Below are 339 nucleotides of genomic sequence, written 5' to 3' on the forward strand. Positions count from 1 at the left end.
CTCACCCTCTCTCTCTCGCTCTCTCTCTCCCTCTCTCTCCCTGTCTCTCCCTGTCTCTCCCTCTCTCTCTATCCCCCCACCCCCTCCCCTGCTCATGTGCACAGTCTCTAAAATAAAAAAATAAAGAAAAAAGAAAAATAGGTAACATGACAAATTATATATATTTTGCCACCATAAAAATAATCATTTGAAAAGAAACTAGGAGCACCAGAATGGCTCAGTCAGTTAAACGTCCAACTCTTGATTTTGTCTCAGGTCATGATCTCACAGTCATGAGATCAAGCTCCCCATCAGGCTGTGCGCTAAGCGTGGAGCCTGCTCAAGATTCTCTCTCCCTCT

Source organism: Herpailurus yagouaroundi, unplaced genomic scaffold (assembly GCF_014898765.1).
Source record: "Herpailurus yagouaroundi ecotype Mexico unplaced genomic scaffold, PumYag 191, whole genome shotgun sequence".
In the NCBI taxonomy this organism is placed as follows: domain Eukaryota; kingdom Metazoa; phylum Chordata; class Mammalia; order Carnivora; family Felidae; genus Herpailurus; species Herpailurus yagouaroundi.